Genomic DNA, 25,722 nt, shown 5'->3' on the forward strand with positions numbered 1-25,722 from the left:
TAAATTCGGCGTTTCGTTACACCCGAAGGAGAACGTGACAGGGACAATTACTGGAAGCTCAAGAAATTGATGTTCATACCATTAGGTCAGAGTCTAGACAGACGGAATATAACATGTTGTTCCTCCAACCTGAGTGTGGCCTTATCTTGGCATTTTCTTTTATCAAAACAAAATGATCAAGGCAGAAACAAACTGCACAGTTAAATGATACTTTTCTTCTGCTGATCTCACTGCACTTGCCAATTTGCTTTTACGCAATTCATTTAATGCGAGAATAACAATCAAATGAGGTCGAGCTTCACAGTTGGAGATGATGTGCTATTATCATTTAACTAGCTCTCATGATGAGCTGCTGCACACCTCTGCATCTATTGCAGGATAGAGATACACTAACATGCTGAATTTAATTAAAGGGGCACTGCATTATCTTTAAATTGACAGGCAAGGTAATAGTCAATCAAGATTTTTTTAAAAGTAAGTCTTTGGTATTCAGTTAGAATGCCACAACCACATATATTCTCCTTCACTGGTTTTATAGCTGGGTGAGTTAAGAGAACATTAACAATTAAATGTTTATAATAGTTTAGAAATAAAGATAACTAGGTCAGCTATATGTTTTAAGTTGTTTTTCCTAACTGAAACAAATAAACCGGTGTGGATTTTGGAATAAAAATCAAACTCAATTGCCGTCTTTTTTTTTGGTGCTAGGGTTGGTGGTAGAGATAAATGCACTTGGGACTGAGGAGCTGCAGCATCCCTCAATACTGCCACCAGAGGGTTAGCTGAGATTTTTATGCTGAGTTGAATGGAACTGGACTGAAACCTGAATCACCGCTTGAGAATGAATTCATTCCATGTACTCAGTGTTATTAACTATGTGCTGGTTATGGTGGAATTCTTATGTTGCAGAAAACTTGTATTACAGGAACGTAAGAGCCACTCATTTGAAAACTATCAATTTTATGCCAAAGTCACATTAATAGTGATTAACTAATTGCTTCTTCTTCGACAGGGATAATAGTTAGGAATTGTTCAGTAAATTTAATCATGGGTTCGGGGGTTAATAGTAGGTAATACGAACAAGATCAAGTTGTGAAACTGCTCAAATGTAACTACAATCAGAAATTGGTTCAAAATGACAGAAACAGCTGCGTGAACAAACACCATTGTCTGAGAAGAGAGCAGGCTGTTGCTCACAATGGGAAGTCACTTCAAATCTTTACCTTGGATACTGACAAAACAATCTATTCTCTTTAAAAAGGACCTTGTTAAATAATCTAACAATCATTAATACAATAAATGCATTGACACCAGCCATTAGGTGTGGGGCATTCTGAATGTACACCACTCTGAATCACACAGGAAAACAGAAAAAATGGTTATGTAAATCTGACAGAATTGGGATCCCTAGGACGAGATCTGAAAAGAAATTAAGTGTTTATCTTCCCAGTTAACACATGTTCATAGACATACAGTGAATCAATATTTGGGCACCTCCCCTGGGTTCTCTTCTTCTTCCCTTTCTCCTGTGTTCCACTCTCCTATCATACTCCTTCCTCTCTAGCCCTTTACCTATTTCACCTACCTGGCTCCACCTTGCACCTTCTAGCTGTTGTCCTTCCCCTTCCCCCACTTTTTTTATTCTGGCATCTTCCTCTCTTCCTTTCCAGTCTTGAAGAAGGGTCTTGGCCCGAATCATTGATTGTTCATTCATTCCCATAGATGCCACCTTATCTGCTGAGTTCCTCCGGCATTTGTGTGCATTGCTTTGGATTTCCAGCATCTGCAGACTTTTTTATATTTAATATTTGGAGAGTTTGTGTATCCGGAGAGCCATCTCTCACTACAAGTCTTAAAAGAAATCTGTTTCATGTGTCTGGATTCTCAACAAAGATGTTTAAATGTTTAGAAGTAGTTTTATCAATTTAGAGTGCTCCCCTTGTAAACATGTAATTCTAGAGAACTCCTTGTCCACACCCAAAAATGCAGTCTAGGTAGACATGTACCTTTCTTCCTTAACAGTTGTGATCCACACTCAAAATGTTAAAGGAACTGTGCGCAAGGCTACCGAATGCAGTGCTGTGGGCAAATGTGCCACTTCATTAATGGAGGCTCTGTTTGCTGTAGCCCTTCTTATAATTTTGCCCTGCATTCTATTTATTAATTTATCTCTAAGCAAAGTATGCCTTTATATCTGACTATAAATGAGCCACATTGCAACTGGTGGTGTAGATGTAACAGGTCTTTATTCAGCACAGTCAGGACAAGAACTCATAGGAGAATCACTCTCAAAAAAAACATTAAGGTTTTATACTCCTGAAGTATAAAGATGATTCAAGTGATTGATTGCCACTTCAATGGTTATACTTGCATAGTTTTCTTCTGTGCATTTAGGAGAAAGACTAAAGGAGCAGAAGGTATTTGAAAAGGCAGGTGGATGGGTACTTTAGGAGGTATTGCATTCCTTCTGCCACTGAAGTTGTGCTTTTGTGAGTTCTTGTTGCACGTACTTGAGTTTCTTAGTGTCAGCCTTCTCTGCACATCCAACTATCTCTTGCTATAATGGATTTCAGAACAGAGCATTTGTTCTGAGTGTCTGATGCTGGGCATGCAAACAATATGACTTGTCCTTCGGAGCCAAGTGCGTATAATTAGTGAATTCTTGCTGGAGATAATTGAGTTAGGAAATTTGTTTAAGGATTATGGGATCTTACAGAAATAGTCTTGTTCATACCTCTTCAATGTTTTGAGGGCATGCTGAAGGAAGCCGACAACTACCGCACAGAAGGCTGTGAGCTTTGATCTTAAAAACCTCCTTTTCCACATTTAGCCACATATAAGAGGCTGTGGTAAAAATCCTCCATCGATGTCTGCCTTCACTGCTCTGTGACTCCCAAAACATCAGAAATGGTCCTCGTTTTTTAGGGTCTCATCATTGAATTGAATTGACCTTGGTTCTAAGGTGGAAGTGATCTAGATTGAGTAGTTTCCCATTTGTCCTACAGATGTGATCACCTGTAAACAAGGCTTGTTTGGAGTGAGGTGAAGCATTCCAGGGAGCAAAACTTAAAAAAAAGCTATGGATCAACTATGCTGGCTTGCTAAAGCCAGGCTGCACTGAGATTACTTTTGTTGTGGAGCTGGCATTCCAAGATGAAGAGAACATGAACTGGGAAAAAGAACTGCTGTTGGCAATTAAATATGAGAAGAATGCTCCATAGTTCCTCATGCTTGACGAGCTCAAAAACTTTTTGTAGGTCAACTATGCCCAAGGATACTGCTCTCACATTTCTTCTGGAGTTCACGTGATGAAGATCATGTCATTTGTGTCTCTATAATCTGTAGAACTATAAGAACAGTACAAGATGCTAGAACATTTTCTTCTATTGTCCAAGTGACCCACTGATGAATTTTGATACAGTTTATATCACCTGACTCCATGTCATCATCATTATTATGTGCTGTGTCGTATGACATGGGCGATCATGGTCTTCCATCTGTCTTCAGTCTGAGAAGTTCTAATAAGCTCTTCAAAACTTTTGCCTCTCCATCCCTTGATGTAACTCATGAACGTCATGCACTCTTGACCACGACTTTTTCTTCCATCAGATTTTCCTGTTACTGCAAGATGTTCGAGCTTCTCTTCTCTCAGTACGTGTCCCATGGACTCCATGTGCAAAAGAGAAAAGATCAATTATGCACTGTTGTGATGGGAAAAATGTCACTGCGAGACACTGAAGCTGGTGAAATAGAAGTCTATATTCAGTACACAAGCAGCCATCACACTAAAGACACTCTCGGAAGTAGAGGCCTGCCTGACCCAATATTACATGACATTTTTATATACCAAAGATCAAAAACAATAGCAGGACAATTCTATAATTAAAATGTATCTACAGTGTCTCCTTTGAATTACATATAATTTTCAAACACCTCCATCTTCACACGAGCACTCCATACACCCAAAATGAATGTTAATCCCTACTGACTGAGCTGCATTCATGCATATACAGGCATCCGCGGTCAAATGGAGTGTTTCATTGTTTGCAATCCTCATTCTGCAGCTCCAAGAACACCGTTGTTCTGGGTGCATTTTAAACTCAATCTACAGCCCACGTTCCGGTCTGAAGACTGGTTGCTGTTGAAGTTAATATTTGCTACATTTCCATAACTCCAGAATATGCCCGAACAGGCACAAGTTTAGAGCAACAGTGCCATTTTGTGATTGGGGGTAATTGTTAGAACCATGTGGAATCACTTACAGTTGTCATACCTTGCAATGTATTTGAACATAGTGCAGTACAAGAACAACCCCCTAAGCCCCACAACATCTGAGCTGACCGTGATGCCAAATTAAACAAATCACATCTGCCTCTGTGTGATCCATATCCCTCCATTCCTGGCATGTTTATGGGCTGATCTAAGTGCTTCTTAAACTCCACTATCACGTTTGCTTTCACCTTCAACATTCCCTCTAGTTTACTTTACAGCTGTGTGGACCAACCATTGCTCTGACCAGGAAATTTTTACATGGCCTGAAAACTGTGCAGCACTTGAAGTCATTTTTTTCAAATATGCATACTATGAATATTTAGAATGAAAACAGAAAAAATCACATACTTTTCATTTTATTTATTAATTAAAGGATATAATGAAATAGAGTGCAACAAAGAAAATCATTCAGGCCTCGTAAATTTTTTCTCATCCGTCCTTATTCCAACTGTGTGGCATAAAAGGCTATGTGTGCAGGAGCATTCCATTACTGCGTGGCCGTACTGTGCAGGTTAGAGGGAACAGTGTTCACCACCGGCCCTAGTAGAGCGTTCTAGGCACCTGCTGCTTTCTATGTAAAAATACTTAACAAGCAAAATCTGTTAACTTTCCCCTCTCACCATAAAGCTATGCCCTCTAGTACTTGACATGTCTATCTTGGGAGAAAGACTGTGACTATTTACCTTACCTATGCATCTCATAATCTTATAAATGTCTCTACAGATAGCGATCCGAAGTTCTCCAACTTCTTCTTATAACTCTCACCCTCTAGTGAACCTCTTCTGCATACTCTCTAAAGCCTCCATGTGTTTCCTGTAATGGGGTGATCAGGTCTGCATGAAAATACTCCAAATGCAGTCTAACCAAAGTTTTACACAACTGCAACATGACTTCCTGACTCTCAGTTTCAATGCCTCAACTTATATAGACAGGCATGTCATTTGCCCCCTTTACCACCCTATCTACTTGTGTTACTGCTTCTTGGAGCTATGGACTTAGGCCACAAGATCCCTCTGTACATCCCTCTGTTTATGGTACTACAACATACTGTACATTCAGTTACTGCCATTCTCCTCACAATTGACCTCCCAAAGTATAACACCTTTCACTTGCCAAGATTAAAATCTTACCATTTCTCTGTGCAGATCTGCAACTGATCAATTTGCTGCTATAACCTTTGACGATCTTCTTCATGATCCACAACCTCCCCAATTTCACTGTCATCCAGATAGTTACTTATCATTTCATCTACATTTTCATTTACGCCATTTATATATAAATCACAAACAACAAAGATCCCAACACTGATCCCTACTGAACACTACTAATCACATACTTCCAGTCAGAATAACACACTTTCACCCTCCTCTCTGTCTGCTACGGCTAAGCCAATTTTGGATCCAAATCTACCAAGTCACAATGAATCTCAAGCATTGTAATCCTCTGGATCAGCCTACCATAAGGTACCTTGTCACACGGCTTATTAAAAATGAACGTAGGCGCCATCCTCTGGCCTGCCTTCATCAATCATCATCATCATCATCACCTCCTCAAAACAGTCAAACAGCTTTGTAAGACATTACCTGTCTCACACAAAGCATAAAGACAAGAACAGTCAAGGTGGGAAACAACTTCTTCCCTCAGGCCATCAGGCTTCTGAACTCCCTGCCGCATTGCATTTGAAGTGTCACCGAATAATTTGTACTGTACCCTACAATATTTAATTTTGGCACTTTATTTTGTTTATCTATGTGTAATACACTTGTAGATTTAATTCTTATTTTATTAAGTTATAGTGTGTTATGTGTACTACTGTGATTTACTCCCCGATTTGGAGAAATGTTATCTCATTTGATGACATACAGTACAAGTATGTAGTTAAATCACAATAAACTTGACACGACTTAATAAATCCATACATTTCCAAACTTGAATAAATCCTATCCCTCAGAATTCTCTCCAATAGCTTCCCTATCACTGATGTGAGGCTCAACAACCTATAATTTCCGAGATTATTGTTTTCTTTTTCTTAAGCAAAGGAACAACATAGGTTCACGTGCAGTCCTTTGGTACTTCACCTGTAGCCAGAGAGGAAATAAAGATTTTTGTCAAGGCTCCAGCAATCCCCTCTCTGCTCATTCAATAATCTGGAATAGATCCCATCAAACCATGGGTACTTTTCCACTTTAAATTTCTTCAATAGACCTAATATCACCTCTATCTTGACCGCTGAAAGGCCTGGATTATTAGTGTAGCCTATCTTGATCTCTCTATCCTTCACTGTTGAAAACCAATGTGACATAGTCATTTAGTACTTTGCCTGCAGCCTCTGTCTCTAGTCCTAAATTTCATCACTTGTTCTTGATGGTTGCTCTCTCTCCCTTGCTACCCTCTTGTTTTAGTACTTGTAAAAGGATGCCTTTGGATTTTTCTTAATCCTTCTCACCATGTCGGACAGCTACAGCCAGAATTTTAAGGGACATTGCTGACACACCAAACAGGGATGCTCCATCTCTTCAGATCTAGAGTGAAGAAAAGAATTGCAATGCTTGAAATATTTTTATCTATACCTTCAGCATGTTTGTTCAAAACACACAGAATCAAGCAAGGAAACCAATTAAAAATAAGCCCTGGGAAAAAGAATTGGAATTTTTAACAAACCTGAAAGATGGTGCACAAATTCTGCTTGTCAGCTGTCAACACTGGAACATGTATATCAGCTAAATATAGCTACGCTTCCCATCTGTGCTTCAAACATGATTGTCTGCCAGCAAAGTTGGACGATCAATCTGAACTCCTACATCCTAAAACATCTAATTTGGACATGGAAGTGTGGCAGTTTTCCACAATTGTCATCTGAGTTTACAATGTATCAGTTACGGTGCACTGCAATTCACAACTTCAGGACACAAAACACACATATCCCAGCACCAGCAGAGCACTGCAGAGTAATGCTTCTGCTAACAAGGTACATGAAACTTCCAAATGGAAGTTGACAATTGCTCAGTGAAATTCCTCCTACTTGATAACAATCATCATGCTCATCTGTACGGAGCAGGGAGTCACCATACGTTTTTGAATAACCCACACAGACTGTAGATGTGAACTGTAGATATTATAACTAAGATGGCATTTTATCATTTTATCTTTGAAAGAGGATTAATGTAAAAGGCTTTCTTTCTGTTATTTCAGCATTTAGTCTCTCTGTTTCCAATTTCAGTAATAGATACAGAAGCTGGAAAGCAGAGCTCCTCAGCATGTACAAGCCAGAGGAGGGGCAGGTGTAAAGTCCATAGCTTTAGCACATGCAGGGCAAAAGGTGACAATAGCAGGTGCATAAGCTAATCATCATCTGTAAGCATCCTCCGCCCCCACCCTTCCATGCACCTCTCCACCAACTAAATGAAGCACCATCTCAACCTGGAAAATACACTTTAGTTGCTCTGTGTTTGCAAACTGAAACTGGAAACCCCTGAAGCTCTTTGTTTGACAGCACTGTGGAGTACCTTTACCACATTGATGTCCAAACACTAATGATTCCAATCTAGCTTTGCCAGAATTCACACACCCGAAAACAAAACTTGCAAAGATTTGGCCAAAATCCTACCTCATCAGGGATAGATTGATCAATAAACATACCGGTCTTCATATTGTTTGTATAAATGACTTCCTTAAGATCTGAGGGATCAGGTCACCAAATGTGCTTTCTGTTGCTGTTTTGTGTGATGCTGATTGGGGCCGACTGGCCCCGGGACCTGCGGTCAGCGAACAGCACAGCTCTTGATTGGACAAAGCTGAGTTCAAGCTGGACATTCCTGGACTGTTTAGTTAACTTTGTGCTTGACGTTTCATACTATGTTTTTTGTCCTTCATTTTGCTGTTTGTGCAATTAATTGAATTTGTGTTTTATGTTTTATATCCTGTATTAGATTTTTTCCATTTGCACGATTTGTTCTTCTTTTGCATGTAGAGGGGTTTGGTGTTTTTCTTTGATTGGACTTCATGGATTTCTTTGTTCCATAGCTGTCTGAGAGAAGACAAATCTCAGGGTTGTGTACTGCATACATACTTTGATAATAAGGGTACTTTGAAATTGAATCTTTAAAAAGACTATATTATGTGAGAAAACAGCAACAATGATCAATTTTTCCCATTCCTAAATCGGTTTTCCCATCTTATATTCTATTTTAGAGACGTTATTGATGCTATTGTCATGCATAGCAACCCACAATCCTTGCTCTCAAATTGTAACATCATTACTGATTAAAATGTTATGAAAGACAACCTCTAGGATTCGTCCTACCTTTGAACATGGATGTAAGGAGATTCTAGCAATAATTCACAGAGGGATAAGATGTAAAACCATTCAAACCTAATTCCTCAGAGACTACAAAAACAATAACTCACATTTATAAGGCAATTTTTATAATGAAACTTCAGAAGTTACTTAAAAGAGGGTGTTAAAATGAATGTAGGAAGAGGTATAGAAGTAAAAGGGCAGTTCAGACCACAAATGAACAAGAGAAAAAGGGTTCAAAGTGAGGCGTTTTACCAATTGTACCCCAGGGTGAGATAAAGTACAAATACAACAACAGAATGTCAGAGGGAAAAGGGGGCAGAGATAAATAGTAGGGAGTAAAAGATTTATTTTGTTGGCAGAATTTCAGATGGTGTTGTGAAGGGGAACAGCAGCGAGATTGATCAGCTGGCTGTGTGGTGTTGCAGCAACAACATTGCACTCAATATCAGTAAGAACAGAGAATTGGTTGTGGGCTTCAGAAAGGGTAAGGTGGAGGCACACACACCAGCCTTCATTGAGGGATTAGTAGAGGAAAGGGTGAGCAATTTCAAGTTCCTGGGTGTCAACGTCTCTGAGGATCTATCCTGGGCCCAGGATATGACACAGCTACAAAGAAGGCACAACAGTGGCTGTATGTCATTAGGAGTTTGAGGGGAGTTGGTAGGTCATCAAAGACACTCGCAAATTTCTAAAGATATACCATGGAGAGCATTCTAACTGTCTGGTACGGTGGGGTAGGGGAGTGGGTGCTACTGCACACAATCGATATAAGCTGCAGGAAGTTGTGACCTCAGTCAGATCCATCATGGGCACTAGCCTCCCCAAGATTTAGGACACCTTCAAGAAGTGATGCCTCAAAAAGGCAGCATCCATCATTAAAGACCCTCATTATCCAGGACATGCCCTCTTCTCAAGGCTACCATTAGGAAGGGGGAACGGGAACCTGAAGGCACACATTCAACAATTCAGGAACAGCTTCTACTCCTCTGCCATATATGAGCACTACCTCACTAGTTTTTTTGTACTACTTATTTAATTTAACTGTTTAATGCCTATACTGTATAGTACTGTAATTTACAGTTTAAAATCTTTTTTCAATATATTGCATTGTATTGTTGCCGCAAAACAACAAATTTCACGATACATGCCAATGTTATTAAACTTGATTCTGATTAAACCTGATTCTGGTAGGAAAATACATCAACGGGATGGAATGAAGCAAGAAAAGATTTAGAGCTAAATGGAATAGACTAAAGGAGTTCAGGAAGGGTATTAGAAGGGATCATCGAGTACGACAGCTTGGAGTATGCCCTTCAGCCAACCATGCATGACAAACATCAAGCACCATTTTACTCCAATCTCAATTTATTCGCCTTACATCCCCTCAATTCTCCCCAGATTTTACCTATAGAACTGTGCAAAATTCTTAGGCACATATACATTGGGACAGGAGGCGAAGATAGGGCTGATGCAGCCCTCTCTTCTGCGATGCTTACTCTTCTCCCCGTGATGCTGAAGCTGTGAGACTGGTCCAGGTACTCCAGGCTCTGTATCACTGAGCTTCACGTGGATTTGCCCCGCTGTGCGATGATCTGAGGCAGATGCTGTGGGCCTTCTCCGGCTGCATGAGGCTTCAGGTCTACTGGTTCTGATGCTGTTGCTAGCTTTTATCGGTTGCACAATTTGTGTTTTACTTACCTCTCTCTCTGCTGATTGGGTGTTGATCTTTTTTAAACTGGGCTCCTAAGACTTTTGCACAGTACTGTAGTAATTTTATGTATTACACTGTACTGCTACTGTTGTAATGTGAGTATTATTAAAAGTAAGTTAATACTAATCGGGAAGCTGTTGGTAAAAAGAGGCAGGTTCCTGGATTGATGGGGTTTTACTTCCGGTGTGCGTTGTATATAGTTCCATCACCCATGCCACACTAGGTACCTGAAAGCCTCTGTATTGTAAACATCATTTGCCGTCCCAGATAAAGATGTTCTTTTGGCAATAAAATTGTTGAGTGGTCCTTTGTAAAGTAGAAGTTACCACAGCTACCATAAAAAAAACATATTTCATGACAGTGAGAGATGATAAATGGGATTCCGATATGAGTGTCTGTTGTGGACTGAATGCGGGAATGGGGCAGAGAGAGGGGGGATGACGGTTGATAAAAGGGGATGGGAGAGAGGAGGAAGTGGGAAGCACCAGAGAGACATTCTGTAATGATCAGTAAACTAATTGCTTGGAATCAAATGACCTTGCCTGGTGTCTCAGGGCTGGGTGTGTCTGCAGTCATGCCATTGCTCCTACACATGTTCTACGACACCTGTCATACACCCCTCCCGTGGCTCTCCACCCTCACCATTCTCAACATCCTTTGTTCCTGCCAGTTTTACAAACTCAATCTCTGCTCCACTTCGATAAATACAGTACTGTACATGAGTCTTAGGCACCCTAGCTATGTATAAGACAGTACATGGCAGTGAAAGCATTGCTTTGAAAAGGGTGAATGTCCAGACGTATTGAGCACTGGAGGTCAGGAATGGACACGGTCACGTGAGCTGTGAGACAGTTGCTCTCTTTGCTTTGTCACACTGCAGCTCATGTAATATCTAGTGCAATATCCAGATAAGAGTAATGTACGAACTGAACATGTGGCACAGCTTGAAAGATGGATGAGGAGAAAAAAATTTAGAAAAATAAGGAGAAGGATTTATGTGGGCCAGGGTCATTATTAGGGAGATATAAATTTACATTTTTGGTGACTGCACATGACATATGAAGCTCCACTGATCTACTTTCATTTTCATCAGCACAAACAAGGATTAAATAAATCAGAGGCAAGAGATTGGAGTGGGAAAAAAACAATCTGATGGAAGCACTCAGTAGGTCGGACAGTATCTGTGGAGGCAAAGAGGTGGTCGATATTTTGGGACAAGTCCTTCCTCATTCAGGATCCCAGGCCAAAACATCAACTATCCCTTTTTCCCTCCACGGATGCTGCCTGGTCTACTGAGTTCATTCAGCTGTTTGTGCCTTTGCTGATGGGTAAATGAGACCTTGAAGTCAAAGTTTTACAAAGGGCCCAAGTAAGCTACCTTTTGGCTTATGTATTGATCTGGGAAATGCTTTGGACGAAATTGTGTTTAGTTCTGACGGACAGACATCAATTCCAGCTGCAGAGATGAAGCAACTTCAGTTTAAATTGTGGGTCTGAATACACATTCTGGACAAGGTAATTGAGAGCAGTGAGTGAATAAGAAAAACAAACTGACCCAGAAAGGAGGGTTGGGGTGTGGCAGGGCAAACAAAAATAAATCATGGGACAGGGGCTTAGTGTGATCAAAATTAATGAGTGTGCTGCAAAACACACCAGTTTTCAATCTCAGCAAGTATAGTTATTGGTTTATCAAATGGGTTTTAGTTCAAACTCCCTACTAAACACAATGTACCCATTCTATTTATTTATTCAGAGCTGAAATTCCACATAGAGTCTAGCATCCAGGTCATCTTCATGGAGCGATGTCTTAAAAAAGCAGCGTCCATCATTAAGGACCACCATCACCCAGGACGTGCTCTCTTCTCAAAGTTACCTTTAGGAAGGAGCTACAGGAGCCTGAAGGCACACACTCAATGATTCAGGAACAGCTTCCTCCCCTCTGTCATTAGATTTCTGTAGGTCTATATTATAAACCTAGAAATAAACTATACTGTAGACATGCTTACAGGATTACAGTGGAAGTTTTTATTAAGTATATATATGTTATAGTATATATGTTTATTAAGTCGTGCAAAAAGTAGTGAAATAGTATACATGGGTTCAATGTCCACTCAGAAATTTGATGACAGAAGGGAAGAAGCTGTTCTTGAATCACTGAGTATGCCTTTAAGCTCTTGTACCTCCGTCCTGAAGGGAGCAAGGAGAACATGGCATGCCCTGGGAGTTGGGGATCCTTAATGACTGATGCCACCTTTTTGAGGCATTGCTGCTTCTGGATGTCCTGGATGCCGGGGAGCCTAGTGCCCATGATAGAGCCGACTGAGTTTACATCTTTCTGCAGCTTGTATCGATCCTGGCATCAACAATTTGCAGAGTTAAATAACCTGGATGCAATATCTGTGACCTCACCCTCTGCCACTGAAAAGCCACTTATTTATGTTTACAGCTATATTCAAAAACAAAGTAAGCATCTGGGTTAGTGAATAATCTGTCTGAGTGTCTGTGCTTAGTAACCCTGTTATATATGGTACTGGAATGAATTTCCTAACCCGCACACAGGCTGGAGACACTGGCAGAAAATTGTGATACTATGAAATAAAACAAAATTGAAATCAATTGAAGAAAGGTCATCGTGATATGCTGTAAACATGGTGGCTGTCCATCACGTCCACAGATGACAGGAACCCTGGACAAGAGAGTTTTCATGTTGGAGCACTTCCACTCTCTCAACCTCAGAAGTCCGGTCAATATTAACAGACAAGCGTCACGTGCTGGGGTCTCCCTTAGCTGCAGCGGATGTCTATTATGCCCTTGTCATGCCTTTCGCTCTCCACAGAGTGTGGCCATACTGCCTTCCTGGCTGATGGATCTCACTGTGGATGACATCTGCCCAGTCCATTGGAGCTGAGTTTGCATGCTGGGACAGGCATGTCCCTACCTCACCGGCCACCCTCGCCTGGTGCAGCCTGCCTGCTAAAGCAGTGTACCAGGGTGTGGCCGCAGTCGCATGTAAATAGTTACTTGGAGTCACGGGTGAGAGCTGAGTGTTCGGCAGGGACCAAATTGAGGGCTCTGTTTCAGAGACTGGCAATCACTGTGATAGGATAAGAAACCTCATTTTATCCTGACTAATTTACATAAAGGCTAAGGATTTGAATGGCAAATATTCATTAAAAAATTACAGAATTGATAAGCAAACTTTCTATAGAGGCATTTTCTTAATGTGCCTATGAAGTCTGATGTGTGAGGTAGACGTCTATGAAGAGTATAAATTTCAGGTTGTGTACTGTATATATCTGATACTAAATCAAACTTTGAACATTTTGAATTTTTGTACTTCTTTCTATATTCTCTACTTTGCCCACTATGTTGATAGTCTTCCTTTTTGCCACACTGTCCTTCCACATCATTTGTTATTGGCAAACTGTTTTACTACCTTTGCTTTGTGGCTTCTTTAGGAAGAATTGAATCCTAGTCTTCTCCATGATGCTTCATCTCAGCATTTCCTTTGCTAGTTTGTCAGACGCAGGCACTTTCTACGCTTGGAGGAGAGTGGGATTAGGGTGGTGCGAGAAAACCAGCTGTGCAAATTGAAACACAAACTCCATCCTGTGATCTTATTGATGTACTTCACTAAGGTTACCAGTTTGAAACCCTTTTCTGGGATAACATATCCATCAAATTACACCACTGCAAACAGTTTAAGCACAGCCAAACTTACAGCCATGCTCAGCATAAGTGGGGAACAGGAGAGCCTTAGCCGGTTGAAACAGATAATTTTCTTTGTCCCTGTATAAAACTGCCTCCAAGAGGACCACAACCTTGAAGAAGTGTGTGTCTTAATGACCCAGAGAGCTATACTGGCTGGAGTCACAGCTTTATGCTTTGGCTGTCAGTGGGGTCTCACATGCCAAACAAGTTAAAGGATTAAGAGCCAGATTAAGAGTGGTCCACTGGTACTTCAGATTCGGGGGTTCATCTCGGGGCTAACAACCCTGATTGGTCAAACAAGACTGTTATGGATAGAGCAATGAATAATCCTTCCATATCTGAGTGTGATGGTATTCCTGAGTCTCCACCTGGGACTTACATGGCTGACAGTAGTGAAAACTGATAGGAAGCTACTGGCACAATGAAGGAAACCATGAATGGTGCCAGAGATGAAGGACCTTCATTGCTGCCCAAAATGTTAGGGCGTAATGGGAAAAGAAGAAGTATTAAGCTGGGACTTTTCACTATAGCTAGTTAGTTTTCATTGGTTTTCCAACAACTATTACTTTTCTATCTCTGGTATTTCCTGCCAACTGAAATCCTGCTTGTTGTCATCATATTTTGTCATACTTTTGCGTCAACATTTTCTATTAAAACCACTGACTTTGTTTTCCAAATGGTAAACAGTTTGGCTGCATGACTATAAATTACATTAGGCCCTTATTATGAGGGAGGTGGAGTGCAAGGGTAATGAATACTGGCTGCAATCATGCAGGGGTTTAGAGAGACACATATAGTCCAATGTATATGTGGGAAAGTTAGTGAGGCAGTACAACTGTTTTACTCCACTCATTTTCTCCAGTAACTGCTGTGATAAGGGGATCGCAATACTAGGAGCAATTGAAAGAAATAAGCCCTACTCAGGGATTTAGAAGATTTAAAGGAGTCATCATCATCATAATGTGCCGTGTTGAATAATGTGGGCGAGCATGCTCCCATCATCCAGGATTGTTCTTGGCAGATTTTTCTACAGAAGTGGTTCTTCTGGGCAGTGTCTTTACAGGACAGGTGACCCCAGTCATTATCAATACTCTTCAGAGATTGTCTGCCTGGTGTCAGAGGTCACATAACCCGGACTTGTGATATGCACCTGCTGTCACAAGGACATGGGGTGAAACGAACCCAAGTGCTGAACACAGGCTCGGAGGCCAAGTCAGGAGGCATTATGGTTGTAGTGAGTGTGGAATTGGTGCCAAGGGAGTCTTTACCTGGGGTCTTGGCTTTAGTAGAGAATTCAGGAACGTTACTAGACTTCAAACTGATAGCCCGAAGAACCATGAAACAAGGTCACTCATATACGAGTCAACCAATGAACTGGCAGCTCCTTGTTGTGGTCACGGGTTTTTATACTGCATTTACTGATGGAAAGCAGGTGTTTGTAGTTAGTGGGACCTGAGAATGATTGGAAACTAAACAAGGTGATTGAGGCCCAATTCCTGAAGAAAATAGCCAGGTGGGTGATCGCCAGAAGGGACCATGACACCAGCTGCTCACATGACTATCCGTCTCCTGCTCCCATGGCTTCACGTCACCCTAATCGGGGTCTAATCAGGTGCTACACCTTGCCGAAGGATGGCCTAAACACTAGCAACACCTTGCACCTCCTTTGGTAGAGATGTATCTCCAACGCACCTCTCACATTGTCCAGCCACTTAAAGGAGATCTTACTGAAGTGTAGAATTTGGGCAAGGTGGATGCTAACCCCTCTTCTTGAGCTAGAGAAACTAAAGCTAGGGGACATGATCATAAGGTAGGTCATCTAACAAGGAGGAACGTCTTCATTCCAGAAGATAAATGTGTTATTTTCTTACAGAGGACACTTCAAGCTGGTGGGAAAGGGAATTATGAAGAGGATTCAAATGACTCCAAGGAGACACCCATAGGTTAAGTGAATGGGTCACGATACAGCAGACAGAATATAATGTGGAAAACATATACTAAGATGATGTTTCACCCAATATCGGATATCTAGAATAATAATGCAAAATTTCAGATTACAGCAAAGCTGAGGAGAGGATTAGGTCTCTTTTGAATTTTTACTCAGAGAGAGCAAGGATTATTGCTAGGCACTGGAAATGCAAAGGAGTTTAAGCAGTTTGGGGTAAGTGGAAGTGTTGTAGCATGATCAAGCTTTGATCAATTATCAGCTCTACTTGGAATTGAAGCAGTTTAGAAGTGCAGCTGTCAGGAAAGGTGGGCCTCTAAGCAAAAGTGATGAGCAGGAAATGGAAGTGGAGAATATGAGAGAGCCAAGGAGCTGTGGGAAATAGAAAAAGCAGTTTCAAAGCAGCCCACATCCAATCCACTGAGTAAGTATGTGCCAGAATCAGGTCCAGGATCAACCAATAGGAATTGTGGAAGGCTAGTATGAGTTATGCAGGAACTGCAGTGAATTAATGGCATTCTTCAAAAATGTGATATGTATTTTAAAACAGCCTCGGGGATGAAGCACCACATGACTAAATAAAACTGCAAACAGAATAACGAAAATGTTAAGCAAACTAACTCTAGCATAATTTGGCTAATTCAGATGGTAACACTTGTTTTTGATTCAGAATGTTGTGAATACAAGTCCTATTGCAGAGGATCACAGTCAAATATTAGGCTCCAGTGCACTGCTGAGGGAATGCTGCTCTGTTGAACGTTTTGGCTTTCTCATAGGACTATGGAATGGAAATTTAGCATCAATCTTCCAGCTCAAAATCACCACCTGTGCCCTCCACACACCTGCATTGGATGCAGAGGTCTCTTCTGTGGCTGCTACATGATTCAAAGGATTCAGAGTTCTTTTATTATCAAGCTACAAATAAATTACATAAGCTGTGATTTGTCTGTTTACAGGCTGTGAAACCCAAAATAAACCAATTCGAAAAAGAAAGAGCAACACCCAATGCACAGAGAAAAAGGAAAAAATGCAAATCATGCAAACAATAGAAGAAAGCAACAGCATTCCAAACCAAATTGAGTCAGTGGATTTGAATCCCTGGAGCATCTGGAGTAGGCCCAAGGCCTCAGGCTCAGTTCCTCATATTAGCAGGCCAAATCACTGCAAAGCATGCACACTTCAGATCTAATAAACAGATCCTGCATTTACAGAAACTACAGTCAAGCAAGGTTTGGCTCCAACATTCATCTCAATGTTTCTCAATGCAGTGTTTCAGTTTACCTTCAACAAACTTACTACTAAAGTGAAACTAATCTCCAAGACAAATGGGAAATAGTTCAACCTCCATTGCTTCCAAACTTCAGACTCATTCACTGGAGCATATTGGAGAATGAGCCTTATACCTGAATACCTCTGCTACATGATACTCTTCTTCCTAGATCAGAGACAGTAGACCACAGACCAAAGAGATTTGTCCAGAGACGTTAGACTACAGACCATACAGCTTAGGCCAGAGACTATAGACCACAGATAGTATCTGTGAAATGGCCATAGACCAGTATCTGTGAAATGTGTATCACCTTCCATCCATACCTTGTGATTCCATCTCAGTAAAGAACACCACCACCAACCACCCCATTTCCAGTATTCCAGCATGCATGGAAATTAACGCTCTAAAATCAAAACCTTAAACCTTGTAATGGACTCACAGTTTATGTGGTAAAAGTTAACCCCACCTGTCTGTACAATTCATGGCATGGACAAACAATGAGTTTGTTTATTATGCGCCACAGTCTTTCCATGATCACAATATTTCTTGGCAAATTTTCCTGCCAAGCATCTTTACAAGACGGTGACACCAGCCATTATTAATATTCTTCAGAGTTTGTCTGCCTGGCGGTTGCAAAACTAGGACTTGTGACATGCTACAGCTGCTCATACAACCATCCACTACGTGCTTCCATGGCTTCTCGTGACTCTGAACTGGGTGGAGGGGGGGAAGTGAAGCTAAGCAGGCCCTACACCTTGCCCGAGGGTAACCCGCTGGCTAGTGGAGGGAAGGAGCACCTTACACCTCCTTTAGTAGAGAGGCATCTCCATCTATGATGGATGAATTTAAAGGAACAATTACGCTTTTGATAATTTTAAAATAAACTCCACATTTGGATTTTGCAGTCAGCAAAATTAATAAAGAAGATTATTTAATTAATACTTTCATAGAAATAATACATCTTCTCTTCTAATTGACCATCCACCCACATAAATTAATGTACCATGTTTTGTATTACACTAATGAAGAAAAGAATCATGATGGAATAAGCATTTATCTTTTATCATTAGCAGGTATTATAATCTTTCAGTTGAGATAACATTTCTTCTATTTAAATTGAATCCAGCCAGAACCCAACAATGTGGTAATTTAATATTATTCTCACCTCATACGAAGTTATTAAAGTTCAGGGCCTGAAAATTACAGGCTGAGGTAAAGCAATTGCTCAACAAGTTGTGCTGCTACCTTGTAGAGGCAACATCCCAGATTCAATGCTGTCCTGTCTGTGTGGAGAACATATCTGTTTTCCCTGTGACTCTATGGGTTTCCTCCAGGCTCCCTAGTTTCCTACCACATTACTAAGCCATGTGGGTTGACCAGTTCTCAATATTTATTTATTAAAATTCAAAGTAAATTTTATTATCAAAGTACATACATGTCACTATATTCAATCCTAATATTCACTTTCTTGTGGTTATTCACAATAAATCTACAGAATAATAACCGTAACAGAATCAGTGAAAGATGACCCAACTAGGACATTCAACCAGAGTGCAGAAGACAACAAATGCAAATACAAAATGGAGAAACAATAATAATAAGTAAGTAATAAATATCAAATCCATGAGATGAAGAGTCCTTGAAAGAGTCCATTTGTAATGGGAACATTTCAATGATTGGGCAAGTGAAGTTATCCCATTTGGTTTAAGAGTCTGATGTATGAGGAGTAGTAGCTGTTCCTGAACCTGGTGGTGTGAGTCCTGAAGCTCCTGTGCCTTCTTCCTGATGACAGAAGCTAGAAGAGATCATAACCTGGGTGGTGGGTGTCCCTAATGATGGATGCTGCTTTTCTGCAAAATCTGTTTGTGTAATTGTGCTCAATGGTTGGGAGGGTTTTACCCATTAAATGGCTATTGTAATTTGCTCAAACAGTGTTAGAATCTGAAAGGAGTTTTTTGGAATGTAGGGAGAAAAGAACATTAATAAGATTTGTGTATGAATAGAGCAAACTGATGTTTGATGATCAATGTGGGTGGAAATTTACACGCTCTAAGACTAAAATTCAGTGTGTCAGAGCGAATAGGGTTCAATGCAAGAGACCTCAAATATTGGGAATATGTTCACATGAGCTAGCAGCACAGCCATGGGTTTAAGAATATGGGGCAAGCCAGCTTTTCCATCACTAGCCCTCTAGTTACGGCTTACTGGAGCACTTGTGCACTGTTTGAAATCAGTTAAATCAGATGTTGGGCATTGGGTTATTCGCATCTCATCCAGCAGTCGAATGTCACATTCTGCAAATTAGTCAAATCAAGTCAAGTTTATTGTCATTTAACTATATGCATGTGTACTGCCAAACAAGATGTTTCTCTGGACCTGGGTGTAAAACACGGTGGTACAATTAACTCACATATAACACACAACAACTTAGGAAAGAAAGAATTAATTTACAAATGAAGTAACGCATAGACAAACAAACTAAAGAGCACAAATTAAACATGATAGGGTACAGTGCAGATTATCCGGTGACATTTCGAATGCAACATGGTAAGGAGCACAGAAGGCTAATGACCTCAGGGACAAAAGTTGTTTCCCATGCTGACCATTCTTGTCTTTATGCATCAGAGTCACCTGCCTGATGGTGGAAAGTCAAAGAGGATGCTGGATGGATGGGTGGGATCCTTGATAATACTAATGGCCCTGTGTACAGTGCTCCTGATAAATGCCCCCGATTGATGGTAGGGAACTATGATCCTCTCAGCCGTTCTCACAGTCCTTTATAGGCACACCCCAGTCCCCACAAAGGTTTGTGAAAAACTCTTCACCACTTCAGAAATTGGAATTTCTACAACAGCACAACTACAAAAACGTGAAATTCCCATGCATCACAGACTAGCAGTGATGCTGTGACTGAACCACCAGTCTCTGAGAAACCTCACCGCAGCAAACCAGAAGAGTTGAGTTCATGCAAACTGTCACCACCTACTGTCTAGGGTGCAAAAATGTTACTGGTGTTTGCCTGCGGCTTTCATTACCAATGACAAGATGAAACTTGCAGAATTCTGTCTGAGATTTGCCTTTGCATCAAGTTTTTAGATTATTATTTAACAGTAACTTGTGAATGAATCCCCTTTCAAATCGAAGCATAAAAAGTGGAAAACTAAACTAAGGATATATTCTGATCTGTTAAATTACTTATTACATTTTAAAAATATATGTGACCCTACTTCATTGGAATTTCTAATATCAGGAGTTTATTTTAAAACTTGTTACTGCACAATAGCTTTTTCCCCAAATGAAAATTATTTTCTTCCTTTCTAATTTACACTTACTTCTTCATATTTATCTTTGCATTCTGTAATTCATTAAGGTTGTTATAGCCAGGGATGATAATAGGGACAAGCTCCCACTACCTATTAACTGCTCCCAGTGTGGTGTGCATCTCAAATAGTCTCAAGCCCAGCTCCTGGCATTTACATGAAGCTCAGCTACTAAGCCTGGCAGAACCATTTCTACTGACAGAAGAAGGGACAAAGGCAAGTCACTGACACCTTAACACCAGTTGCTCTGGGCACATGGGGCTCGTCGTCATTGGTTGGTAGTCCATCCAGGAGAAAGACAACTCTGATCTCAAATCTCTACCGTCTTGTGGCTATACCCACTCATGGGGAATGCTTCAGGAATAAACCTCGAGGTAAGATCTTGAGCTGGAGTCCCTAAGGCAGTTCAACGCTGACTGGCAACTCATGCAACACTGCTGGTACCAAACTGTATCAGACTCTACCATTCCTTTGGGTTCATCAGATGAATGGAGGGGGGGGGGGCTGGCTACATGGGCAGCAGCTTGCTCTCCATGTCGTACTGCCCAGGCTTGCGAGTCTAGACAGCCAGGACATAATATCCATGGGCAACCCTGACTGCTGAAGGCCTCTGTAATACATCTTGAAACATGGAACACAATGGTCTCTCTGTATTTATATGTGCTTATACTGTAAATTGATTGTACCAGAGTCACATTGTGTGCCTGCTTCTCAATAATGCAACAGTGTCACTGACACTGAGTTAGCAGCAAGTCTTAAAAATTCCACATGTACTGATAAATGCACTGCCTTGTAAACAAATTACGTTTTTTAGATATGTATGTGTTGTATTCTGAAGACATCACAAGTCATGAACTAGAACTTGATATTCGAGTAAGTCATTTCTCTAAAACGTAGCTACTCACACTGGGAATAGTGCCGGGTACAATTGTAATGTACAAATTTCACACTGCGAAAGAACATCTGAGGGCATCCTATTAAACGATAGAAAGAAGAGAATGAATTTCCATCCTGCTTCCTCAGAAACCACTACCCTTTTGGCCAGCCCACCAGTGATTTTATTTATTTATATAGTGATACATGGTGAAGGCCTTCCAGCCCTTTGAATCATGCCGCCCCAGCAACTCCTGACAAACCCGATTAACCTTATCCTCATCATGGGTCAACTTACAATGACCAGTTAACCTGCCCGGTACATCTTTGTACTGTGGGAGGAAACCACAGCACCCGGGAAAAGCCCATTCATTCCATGGGGAGGACGAACAGCCACTTTACAGCTGGTGTCAGAAATGAGCTCGGAACTCTGGTACGCCCTAAGCTGTAAGAGTGTCACAGTAAGCACCATTTAGTGTTCACTCATCAATATCTCAATGCCAGTGGAGTAAATTTGTCATACACTGTGCATCTTTCTCCCATTTTGTTTACAAATACACAGACTATTTGGGTCAACTGGTTCAAATCCACACAAGAATCATTTCAATGTATTTAACTTTACTCTATCATCACAGTCCTTCTAGATCTTTCTCCATCGTGTCTATTTCTAGCTTCCCTTTAACAATGTATGCATCAAAGTATTTATGCTGTTCCCTCATCTAATTTACATGACACTACTCTCTTTTTCTAACTGTTCTTTAGATAATAGAATTCCGTCCAAATGCTTTGATGGATTCGTTCATCTTTAACTTATGGAAGGTTCATCGCATGAGGAGCATTTGGTGGTTCTGGGCCTCTACACACTGAAATTCAGAAGAATGAGGGGTGACCTCATTGAAACCAATTGAATTTTGGAAGGCCTCAATAGAGGGGATGTGGAGAGGATGTTTCCTGTGGTGGGAGAGTCCAAGATCAGAGGACACAGCCTCAGAATAGAGTGGCATCATTTTAAAATGGAGATGAGCAGGAATTTCTTCAGCCAAAGAATGGTAAATTCATTCCCACTGGCTTAATCAGGGCATGAAGAGATATGTGGAGAAGGCAGGAGATTGGGGCTGAGAGGGAAAATGGATCAGACATGATGAGATGGAGAAGCAGACTCAATGGGCCAAATGGCCTAATTCTACATCTACATCTTACAGTCTCATGGTCTTAATCACTAAATCTGAAAGCGGCAATAAATTTTAACTTTAGGCAAACAGTGAGCAGTTGGTGTTTGGTCAACATTCAGGTTTATTACCGCATGCTCTAGTACATGTGGGGTGGCAGAGTGGAGATACGTCTCTACCAAAGGAGGCATAAGGTGCTATTACCCTCCATTAGCCTGTAGGTCACCCTTGGGCAAGCTGTAGCACTTGCTTAGACCCCTGATCAGGGTCACATGAAGCCATAGGAGCAGGTGCTGGATGGTCGTATGAGCAGCTGGTGCATACCACAAGTCCTGGTTATGCGACCACTGACACCAGTCAGACAATCTCTGAAGAATATTGATAATGACTGGGATCACTTATCTTGTGAAGACACTGCCTAGAAAAAGGCAATGGCATACCACTTCTGTGGAAAAAATTGCCAAGAGAAATCAAGGTCATGGAAAGACATGGTCGCCCATGTCATAAGACAAGGCACAAATCAAACAAATTTGCACATATATGCAGAGGTGCAAAGCAAAGCTTATTTGCAGCAGCATCACAGGTGCAAAACATCATCAAAGCAGCATTCACAAGGGAAACATAAATTCAACATAAATTATACCCAATTCTTACAGCCACTTGGAGTAGACTCTATACTGAGACAATTATATGGACATAGTGGTTAGCAAAACTGTTAGCGACACCAGTTCAATTCCCGCCGCCGACCATAAGGTGTTTGTAGGTTCTCTTCACCGAATGCTGGGTTCCTCGGGGCATTCCAGCTTTCTCCCACACTGGTTGGGAGGTTGTCCTGTGTCAATGTAAATTATCCCGCGGTTAAGATTAAATCAAGGGTGGCTGGGCAGTGCGGCTTGAAGGCCCAGAAGGGCCTGTCCCAACAAATCAATAAATAAATAAATCAGCATTGCCAGTTCCACCCTTGTGTACTGAAAATCCCTGCTATGATCTTATTTTGCTATCAGAATCAGGGTCCTATCTTGTCATCAATTTAAATATTACATTGCCTCCCACATAAAGCAAACAGATGTTTGCACTGGTTAACCTGCTCAGATTACCTTAGCTCTAGGTGAGCGACTGCCATTTCAGAACATCTCCACCTTGATTCAGCAAACCAAAGCACTTACCCAGGGAACGTGCTGACTGACTTGGCATCAAACTTTGTATCTGATGACCCAATGAGAAAAAATTCAGAAGACTTAGTCATATATCCCCAAGCAATATACCCCTTTCTGGGTGACAAATGAGCAATGGACGTGTCAACTCAGTAATTGAAGGATAGATGTACACTCAATTGAAAAAGGAAAGGAACGAGTGTACATTAAGTTGAAAGCAAAAATTATTGTATAACTGGAGGGCCAGAAGGTGGATATTGACAAGAATGAGGAAGCTGAGTTCATGATCAAAGGTTGTGGATGAGCAGAGAGAACAGAGTTTAGCTTTTCTTTTTGCTGACCCATTTAGATACCACAGACTTTTCCACCAAACTACCTCCCCAAAATATTACATCACTACAGTTTTTCATTCATGTCTCTGAGGTAACTAATAGAGCCAATCGTAGTTGAAAGGTAGAACGGAGAAGATGGGGAGGTGGGTTGGAAGGCTTCTTTTGTGTTTACCTTGTCAATCATTTTTCCAAGAAGGCTGGCTGTGCTGAGCTTGTGGGGTGCTCCACTTGAGAACGTTAAGCAGATCAAAGGCCATCCAAAGAGTCACTTCCACTGCTTAGAAGCTGTGGCATTCAAGGTACTTTGAGAGACTTCTATAAACTTCAGGGGAAGTGCTTATGATGGATTTTTTTTCTCAGCAGTTTCCAATCATCACACCCACTCTATCCTGATACACAATGACTCCCTTGTAATTCAGAGTAACATAAATCTCCATCTCAGATATTTTTGCTTACTCCACCTTCCCCACTATCGGATGTAAAATGACTATTTCCAAAGTGAAGAAATTACTCTTCACCTCTGTCTAAAATGGGCAGCCCTTTATATTGAAACCGTAACCAAGGTCTAGATACCCCAAGGAGGAAATTATCTTCTCAGTCTGTCCTTCCTTCAGAACCTTATGTTTCAACAAGGACATTTCTCATTTTCTCAGTGGCCACTGTTTTTAGCTCCACCTGCACACCTGTTGGTTAATGCAAACATCTAATCAGCCAGACATATGGTAGCAACTCAATACATATAAACATGGAGACGTGGTTAAGAGGTTCAGTTGTTGTTCAGACCAAACATCAGAATGGGGAACAAAAGTGATTTTAGTGACTTCATCTGTGGAATGATTATTGGTGCCAGACAGTGTGGTTTAAGTATCTCAGAATCTGCTGATCCCCTGGGGTTTTCATGCACCACAGTCTCTAGAGCAGGGGGTTCCTAACCTGGGGTCCACAGACCCCTTGATTAAAGGTAGGTGTGCATGGCACAAAAAGTGTGGGAACCCTCCTTGCTCTAGAGTTTACAGAGAATGGTGAGCAAAACATTAAGTGAGTGACAGTTCTGTAAGTGACTCTATTCTGATAATCAGGGAGATCAGAGGAGAATGGCCAAACCTGTTCAAGAAAGTGACAGTAACCCATATAACCACATGTTACAACAGTGGTGTGCGGAAGGTCTTCTCTTGAAATGGATGAGCAATACCAAGACCATGAACGTACATGCAGTGGCCACTTTGATAGGAGCCTAACAAGTGGGCACTAAATATACATTAGCCTATATATATTAAATGGCAAATAGAATGGTTGTATTACTCCAGATGCAGTCTCACCAACACTCTCCCCTACTTTGATACTCCATATCTCAAGCAATACAAGTGAAATCCCTGATAATAAAAGCCAACATTCTATTAGGTCTTCTCATTATTTGCTGTACACGCCAGATGTCAGTAGAGTATATACCTACAAAGTGAAATGTGGGTTATTGTGAAAACTTACAATGCAATAGTGAAGTATGTGCTGGAACTGAAAGTGCAATGTTTCACAGTGAGACCTGACATCATTGCTAATGAGTGACATTAACATTGCCAATTCACTATTGCAGAGTGCATTGTTCAATGCATCCCTGCATTTTAAGGTTTTATTCTTTAGGTGCCTTTAACAAACAGCATCAGAGTG

General features: G+C 41.0%; 1 protein-coding gene across 1 annotated transcript in view; it reads right to left on the bottom strand.

Moving 5' to 3' along the window:
* The window catches only part of tafa5a (TAFA chemokine like family member 5a), a 773,862-nt gene that overhangs the window by 716,892 nt on the left and 31,248 nt on the right, over positions 1 to 25,722 (bottom strand). The gene's annotated exons all lie outside the window — the stretch shown is intronic.

The sequence above is a fragment of the Hypanus sabinus genome, chromosome 13, assembly GCF_030144855.1.
Source record: "Hypanus sabinus isolate sHypSab1 chromosome 13, sHypSab1.hap1, whole genome shotgun sequence".
Taxonomy (NCBI): domain Eukaryota; kingdom Metazoa; phylum Chordata; class Chondrichthyes; order Myliobatiformes; family Dasyatidae; genus Hypanus; species Hypanus sabinus.